The following is an 8,613-nucleotide window of genomic DNA, read 5'->3' on the forward strand; positions in this document are numbered from 1 at the left end:
TTGAGAGATAGAGAGAGAGAGAGAGAGAATCCCAACCAGGCTCTGCACTGTCATAATGGGAGCCCAGTGCAGGGCTCAAACTCATGAACCGGACATCATGACCTGGCCGGAAATCAAGAGACGCTTAAATGACTGAGCCACCCAGGCACCCTAACAGTGTGACACTTATCTTGATGAGCACTAAGAAGTATATAGGATTGTTGAATCAATATATTGTACACCAGAAATCAATACAACGGTGTATGTTAGTTACACTTCAATTAAAGAATTACTATTAAAGATCCCTTGGTCTTGTGAATAAAAATTTAAGTTGCATTATTTCTATGCAACTATGTAAAGAGGCCTGTAAGCATCTATGAGATGTAGTTAAAGTGGTGCTCTGACACTAACTGGATCTATTCTTCGATTTCTTTTTATTACCCATGTCAATCTTCACCATTGCTGTATCTCACAGCAAGGAGAGAAGTATCTAGCATATAACAGGCATCCGATGACCATTGCTGAGTTCTCAATTATTTATCTAATGGGAAGTAGAAGCATAAATACTGAGAAAAAATATTTTATTTATTTTTTTAACGTTTATTCATATTTTGAGAGACAGAGAGTGGGGGAGGGGCAGAGAGAGAGGGAGACACAGAATCTGAAGCAGGCTCCAAGCTCTGAACGGCCCAACCTAGGGCTCGAACTCACAGCACACAGCCTGACCTGAGCCAAAGTGGCCACTTAACCGCCTGAGCCACCCAGGTGCCCCGAGAAAAAACATTTTAAAATAAGGACAACAATGGAAGAATATACCTGCCAAAGAGTAAAATAAACTTTCTGTAAAAAAATTAATCACAATATTATACTTACCAAATGAACGGATTTATACAAAAAATACATGTATGATAAAGGTTACATTTTGATATATTTTAAAATGATCTAAAAGAAAATAGTTTTCTATACTAATCCACATATAAATACCAATTGAGTAAGATTAAGAATAAATTTAAATAATTTAACCAACAATGTAAAATTAAATGAAAGAGTGTATTTTTATTAGGTTTAGGGTGAGAAAAAATTCATAAAAGATATGAATTCCAAAAGTCAACAGTGAAAATACAGATATATTTTCTTGCATAGAAATCAAAATTTAAAGGGGCACCTGGGTGGTTCAGTCAGTTAAGCATCTGACTTCGGCTCAGGTCATGATCTCAGGGTTCGTGGGTTCGGGCCCCACTTCGGGCTCTGTTCTGATAGCTCAGAGCCTGGAGCCTGCTTCGGATTCTGGGTCTCCTTCTCTCTCTGCTCCTCCCCCGCTCACGCTCTCTCTCTCTCTCTCTCAAAAATAAATGTAAAAATTGTTTTTTTTAATTTAAAGAGCAAAATACAAATACACATGCAAAGGGACAAAAACAACAGAGGTGTCCTAAGTAGTTGGAGGGTTACAACATAGCTAATGAAAAATTGAAACTTACAACGAACACTGAGTTTACACCATTTAATATAAAGAAAAACAACTCAGCGTGAATGGCGGGAAAATGCTAACAGACAGTTCACAAAAGAGCAATTCCCAATGATAAAGATACAGTTAAGGTGGGGCTCAAAGTCACAGGCAGTCAAGGAAAAATATTCTCATTTTAAGATGCTGTTCACAGAAGGGCTGGTGAATATAAAAATCTTTCATATCCAATGTTGGTGAGGGAGAATATGCATTTTATTTCTCAATAGAGTAACAGAAAAAGAGCAGTTAAAATTAATTGATTCCTAGTCCCATTTGTTTCACTGTTATCTACTTTTTAAGAATAAAGTATAGGAAAGTATGCATAAGGGAATTTTTTGCAACAATGTTTTAGTTGCAAAAGTAAATTTTGTTTTATCCATAAAAGGAAAGAATAAGTAGCTATTAAGAAAAATTACATCTAATGCTAAAAACATAAAGGGATTTTCATTATTTTTTAAATGAGAAAGTATGATAATAATAAAATGCTTGTAATTATATAGTGAAAGCTTATTCCCCAGACTTGTTACTGTGCACAATGCAAAAAAAGTGGAATTTGGTTGAGGAGGAAGAAACAGAAATTTGCGACATGTAATACAATTCTAACATTGACACATTTACACCAAAATGCAGGTCTTGGGGTGCCTGGGTGGCTCAGGTGGCTCAGGTCATGATCTCGTAGTTTGTGCGTTTGAGCCCTGCATTAGGCTCCGGGACATCAGTGTGGAGCGTGCTTAGGATTCTTTCTCTCTCTCTCTCTCTCTCTCTCTCTCCCTCTCTCTCTCTCTCTCCAAATAAATAAACTTAAAAAATGCAGGTTTCATTTTCTAATTGTGTTAGAAAAAGATAGATAAGTTTATCAATGTACATAAAAATGTCACGAGGGAAAGAAGGAATAAACAAAGAGGCCATGATCTAAACATAGCTGTGTTCTTTTACCAACTCTTGTTCTGTAACTTGAAAGCATGAAGATTTGAGGAGAATAAATTAAAGTTATAATTGGATTTTTAATGCTATAGTTAAATAAAATAAAATATCTTTATTTTTTCCTCTATTTTTTCTCTGAATTTCAAGTTAAAAAATGTGAAAATATAGGTAGTGATTTGAGAAGCATTGGTTAAACATTTCAACATTAAAAATATACAAGGTGTTGATAATAAAAGTGTGACTGACAAGAGATTAGCATTTATAAATACTTACAATGGGCTGAGTACCCTTTTAAGCACATGATACGTTTCATCTTAAAACCTGTACAATTCTGAGATAGACTATTTTCATTCCCATTTTATGAGCAGCGAGACACTGAAGTTAAGTAATTTGATCAAGGTTCCAGAGGAAACAGTAAATTCAGAATTATAATCCATGCTTACACTATTCTAAATAAACATGGTTTAAAGTTGAGTACTATATTTAACATGAACTTCAAAACTTTTTTATCCAATTATTGGTATTTTATAACAGACCTGGGAATAATATTTCTGAAGGCTTTTATTGCAGTCCCCTTACAAATTTCTTCTTGACATCTAGTATTTTAAATCAGGGTCTAGTTTTTCATCTTTATTCTTTCATGCATTTTTTTCACCCATTGCTTTTGTGATTATACATGCAAGATTGCATAGAGCATGTAATAGAGTAGAAATGTGTTTAAGTTTTGTTTAGGCTATTTACCTAACAGTATTTACAGAGAAATGATGTGGCTGATAAACTCTTATGATGGGCTCCATGATTCCCTACAGGTATCCATGCCCTGTGTGATCACCCCCCCGCCTTTAATGTATGTGGGATGTGTGAGTTGATTATACCCCATAGAATACAGCAACTATGGCAGGTGGCACTTGAGTAGATGCACATGTTGACATGATTATGTTGCATAAGGTTGTAGCACCAATCTTGCTGGAATCTTTCTCTCCTTTGCTCACCTTGAGGAAGCAAGTGGACATTTTGAGGCTCCACGTAAGTCAAGGAACTCTGAGTATTCTCTTGAAGGTGAGGGCGGCCGCAGGCTGGCAATTGGCCAAATAACTCATATTCTCAGTCTACAACTGCAAAGAAATGAATTTCTCAACAACCTGAAATGGGAATACTGAAACCTTTATATGAACACTGCAAGTATTACCTAACTAGGTATTATGAAACACTTTGTAAATGACAGAGCGATACAAAATTAGATTATTACCACTGTCTGTACAGATATATAAAAATTTCCATTTAATGAAAAGTGACGGAACTAAACTATACAAGTTGAGTGCTGCAATTTACTACTACTGCGAGTAATAACAGACGACCATCCAAATTTGATGGAAAAGCATTTACCTACATGTTTAAAAAGATCAGTAGAACTTTGCATAAGATAAACTCAAAGATAGGCACACCTAAACACACCATAGTCAAACAACACAAAGTCAAAATAGAGAGAGTATCTTGAAAGGAGTGAGAGAGAAGCAGCCCAATGCATGTGTAAGAGATCCACAATAGAATCAACAGCCACCACTCACCAGAAACCGTAGAGTTTATGACATATTCATGACATAGAGTTGATGAATGATATATTCAAAGGGCTGGAAGACAAAACTGTGCACCCAAAGGATTATATATAACAACTATCTTTCAAAAATATAGGAGAAATTAACACATACCCTGATAGACAAAAACCCGAGAGAAGCTTGTATTGGCAAAACTGCTTTTATCAAGAATCCTTCAGACATAAATGAAAGGATACTAGAATGTAATTCAAATCAACACAAAGAAATAAAAAGCACCAGCAAAGGAACTACAGATATAAATATATGTGGCAGATTATTAAAATTTTTTTCTCCCAGTTTAAAATGCAACTTGTATAAAGCAATAATGTAAAACTGCCTTGATGATCATGTAACATATAAACCTGTAATTTGCATGATGGCATTAGCACAAAGGTAAGGAAGAGGAAGCTATAGAGAAGTGAAATTTTCCTACCCTATCAAAATTAAGTTGGTATTAGTCTGAACTAGATTATTATAAAATATATTATATATATTTTATATTTATACTTTATTTAAATATGTTATTTAAAAATATAATCATGTAATAATTATAATTTCCAGAGCAATAATTAAGAAAATATAATCCAAAAATAATATAGTAAGAGGGGCACCTGGGTGATCCAGTTGATTAAGCGTCCAACTCTTGATTGTGGCTTAGGTCACAATCTCTCATTTCATGAGTTCGAGCCCTGCATTGGGCTCTTTGCTGACAGTGGAGAGCCTGCTTGGAATTCTCTCTCTCTTTCTCTCTCTCTGCCCCTCTCATGCATGCTCTATCTCTCTCTCTCTCTCAAAATAAATAAATAAACCTAAATAAAGAAAATAATATAGTAAGAAAAATGACAAAATATTAAAATAGTATACTGGAAAGGATTTATTTAACACAAAAGGCAGAAATGGAAAAATAGAAGGAAAAAGCATGTGATGCACAGAACATTAATAGCAGTCCACAGATGTAAGTTCTTCCTTGTCAGGAATTACTTTATAAATTTCTTTTTTTTTTTTTTTTTAACGTTTATTTATTTTTGAGACAGAGAGAGAGAGAGCATGAACGGGGGAGGGTCAGAGACAGAGGGAGACACAGAATCTGAAACAGGCTCCAGGCTCTGAGCGGTCAGCATAGAGCCCTATGCGGGGCTCGAACTCATGGACCGCGAGATCATGACCTGAGCCGAAGCCGGCCGCCTAACCGACTGAGCCACCCAGGCGCCCCTGTCAGGAATTACTTTAAATGAAAATAAATTAAGCTGTCCAATGAAAAGATATTGAAATTAAAATAGATAGTGAATGCTAAAGTATAGGGTGTTTCTTTTGAGGTAACGAAAATATTCCTGTTTTAGACAGTGATCATGATCTTACAATATTGTGAATACACTAAATCTACTTAATTTTTAAAAATTACTTGAAATGAAGAACAAAATGATTGCGTAGACTCTGCCACAGAAATCCTATGCCTTATTGATGTTTAACCCTAAATTCAATCAAATCTTCCTGAACTTTAGAATGTGGTAGAATAATCTATTTTCATGACAAGTGATGCTGATCTTGTCACTATTAGGCTTAACATGTTTTGGTAATTGTCTATCATCTTTAATTGAAAGTTGTAACAGCCTGATTATTAGTTTGGGGATGTTCAGACTGGTAAACGTGATTCTTTCTGCACAGAAGATGAAATTATGGTGACTTTGAAGTCATATATTTTTATAGTGTTTATAAAATTTGGGTGTATCTTATAAATGACTTTTTGAACCTCTAAGATTAAAAAAAAACACAAAACAAAACAAAACAAAAAGTACTGGTAATGCAATATTAGTGGTAGAGAGACAGGTGGCCAGGGTCTCAGTCAGCTTCATAGTAAGTCTGATCTCCACAGAGACTCTGGTTTGCGTTAAAACTGGATTAACAATCACATCAAATGTTGCATCCATTACCAAAGACAGATTACTTTGGGATCTATCAATAATCAAGTGAGGGACAAAGTAGGTCAATTTTCAAAAGAAAATGATGGTCAGTGAAAACAACAATCACTTTTTAAGATCATTTAAAGTTACTCATGTTACAATAATATGAACTTCAATCCTTGCAGTCTAGGACTGTGTTAATGCAGGTGGCTTCCAGGATTCTTCTAATAATATATTCTAGATATGGAATGTGGTTGCATGGGTGTGTTCACTCTATAAATAACTTCACTAAACTGTACACTTAAAATATACACACTGTAAAAAAAAAAATTAAAAAAAAAAAAAGGGGGGGGCGCCTGGGTGGCTCAGTCGGTTGAGTCTCCGACTTCGGCTCAGGTCACGATCTCATGGTCAGTGAGTTTGAGCCCTGCGTCGGGCTCTGGACTAATGGCTCAGAGCCTGGAGCCTGCTTCAGATTCTGTGTCTCCCTCTCTCTCTGCCCCACCCCCGTTCATGCTCTGTCTCTGTGTCTCAAGGATAAATAAACGTTAAAAAAAAAAAATTAAAAAAAATAAAATAAAAAAATAAAAATAAATAAATAAAATATACACACTGTGCATATATTATACTTCCGTATAAAGCTTCCTTAGGAATATGAATTTGAATCATTTATTACATTTTTGACGTTATTCCTTTTAACTATTTAAAACACCTATGAAAGCTAGTGCATGGTGTATATTTTATAACATCAGTGGAAAGTACATGTATGTCCACATGCATACATGTACTCATTCATCATTTCATTTATCCATTTATGTAAAGGGCTTTTCCTAGTCCCATTATCATCACATCTTATCAGGCGGGCACATGATATTAACGTAATTTTTTGCAAGAACTGTTAATCTTGGTCACTTAAATAAAGTGGTGTTTATAAGCTTTCTCCACAGTAAAGTTCTTATTTTCCCCTTTCCATTCTCTATTTGCTGGAAAGGAGTAACTACCTCCAGTCCAAACTCAAGGGGAAGGTGTTGGGCTTCAACTCCTTAAGAGAAAGGTCTGAAAAAGATTGATTTTCATATGTTAAAATCATCTCTGTAATTTATAAATTTATGGGAAATACTTTACAGTTATGCAAGTGTCCTGTTTCTCCTTAAATGTTCCGCTCGCTAGTATGAGCACTCATCACTGCTTAAAGCAATTATTACTCTGGTGCTCTGATGGTGATTAATGCAGGATTTTCATTTCATTGCCTTGTAATCTGAGAATAGGGCCTATATACCATAAATTATTTGGTATTTACTTTAAATCTTCTTTTTGACCAAGTATGTTGCACATTTTGGGGGGTAATTATTTTATATACTCTTGAGACTAATTTATATTATTTCACTTTTGAGCATAGACTACCAGACCTACCTTAGTTGGGGTTTACTAAATTGTTTTCATCAAATCTTCCAAATCCTTGCAATTATTTTTTTCTCTTTGATGTATCGATTTCTAGGTAAATTGTATTAAAATCTCCTAACCTCCTGGAATTAATAAATTATTCCTCAAGTATTTGTATTCATATCATAAGATCCAAAGACATTTTTTTTTAAATATAATTTATTGTCAAACTGGCTAACATACAGTGTTTAAAGTGTGCTCTTGGTTTTGGGGGTAGATTCCCGTGGTTCATCACTTGTATACAACACCCAGTGCTCATCCCAACAAGTGCCCTCCTCAATTTGTTTCTGACATCCTCAGTTTGTTCTCCGTATTTAAGATTCTCTTATGGTTTGCCTCCCTCCCTCCCTGTTTGTAACTATTTTTCCCCCTTCCTTTCCCCCTTGGTCTTCTGTTAACTTTCACAAGAGCCACACATGAGTGAAAAAATTTTATATCTGTCCTTCTCTAACTAACTTATTTCACTCAGCATAATACCTTCCAGTTCCATCCATGTTGCTGCAAATGGCATGATATCATTCTCAAAGACATTTTAAATTGCATCTAAGTTAAGACAAAATTGTTTTATTTTTGTCCATTTATTGTTTTTCTCTTAATTTTTTAAAGCCAATATTCATATTTCTGTAACTGGCTCACACTTTGGTAGTGTTTTGCCTATTGTATCTTATGAATCATTTTTATTTTAGTCTTTTGGTGCTATTTGAAAGTAATAAGATATATACAAATAAATATTTTTTTTAAAAATCTCAATATGATAGATCATTTGTCTTTTAATAGCTAAGTATAATCCACAAATAATATTGTGATTTCTGATATTACAATTTGAGGGTTGGGGATGAAGGATACAAAGTTTTAGCTTGATCCTTGGGGGCATAACAGCTATGTTCAATTGGAGTCTCAGAGTTTATCCTGAAGTGCAGTTATAATCTCACCTTCCTTCCGTCACAGCATGAGCAGGAGTAGCTACATAATTTGTGGAACTTAGTGAAAATTGAAAATGCAGTGTATTCTCTTTAAAAATAGTTAAGAATTTTCAGATGGCAACAGAGGAAGCTTGAATCAAACATGACACCCTTCTGAGTGCAGGGCCCTGTGTGACATTGTTGGTTGTACTCCCGTGAAACCATCCCTGTGTATGGATTTGGCATTCTTGGAAATCTACATGAGGTTTGGAGGAAGTCCAACGACAGATCCTTTAAGTCCTGACTTGTGGAATCAGAAAGTATTAGTTTTGACTTGCTCCAGGCTCAAGTACAGTTTTATTTCA

Source organism: Panthera tigris, chromosome B1, assembly GCF_018350195.1.
Source record: "Panthera tigris isolate Pti1 chromosome B1, P.tigris_Pti1_mat1.1, whole genome shotgun sequence".
In the NCBI taxonomy this organism is placed as follows: Eukaryota; Metazoa; Chordata; class Mammalia; order Carnivora; family Felidae; genus Panthera; species Panthera tigris.